Consider the following 931-nt stretch of genomic DNA (forward strand, 5'->3'; position numbering starts at 1 on the left):
GGCTGTGAACCTCAAGGTCCACTGTTGGATTCTGTCAGTGGTTTGAGGGAAAAATAGGAGGTTTTCTGCTCTTGCAAAGATTTAAAGCCTCAGAAACCCTAGACAGGTTCACTAAGAGCCAGAACCAATTTGACAGACTTAGTAACAATTATATATACAATAAAACATTTGCCACTTCAAAATTCTGACACGTACAATTCAGTGGCATTAATTATATTCTTCGTATTCTCCAAACATCACCAGTATCCATTTCCAACTTTTCCACCATCCTTAAACAATGACCTTGTCATCGACACATTTGCCTATTCTAGGTATTTCACATAAATGGGATAATATAATATTTATGCATTATACTAAGTTTCAACATATATAGATGAAATGCTTTGGGAAGGAGTTCCCATTTTTACAATGGCAGAGATAGCCAGGTAGGAAAGGCTCCATGGGGGAGGGATTAGAAACCCAGAGAAGCTGCGCTCACAGAACACCACCAGATTCTGGATTTAGCATAAGGTCCAGGGTGTCAGTTTCCTGCACATGCAAGAGGAAAAATTATTATATAAAGGAAAATACTGTGAATTAGGAATCGCTTGAGATAGGACTCCCTTTGCAGCCACCCCAGCCAGGCAGAGTTCAGAGGGTGGGCTACAGCCAGACAGGAAAAGGGAACCAGTACTAAAAGTGGTACAGTGACATTTGCAAAAGGAGGTACAGGGGATTCTACACATTTTTTTCCACCTCTTCCCTGTCATGCCTTCTTTGCCCAGCCTGGACACTTTCAGGTAGGTGGGTGTGCACCCCCCTCCCAAAAAAAAAAAAAAAAAAGTCCAGCACTGACCCCACAGTTTTCCCAAGGCACATAAAGAGCTTGGTGGTTATTTATGACATCACGTCAACCTCGGGATCACAGCCCTAAAATTAACTTTTGTGGGAC

Source organism: Chrysochloris asiatica, unplaced genomic scaffold (assembly GCF_000296735.1).
Source record: "Chrysochloris asiatica unplaced genomic scaffold, ChrAsi1.0 scaffold00484, whole genome shotgun sequence".
Classification (NCBI taxonomy): domain Eukaryota; kingdom Metazoa; phylum Chordata; class Mammalia; order Afrosoricida; family Chrysochloridae; genus Chrysochloris; species Chrysochloris asiatica.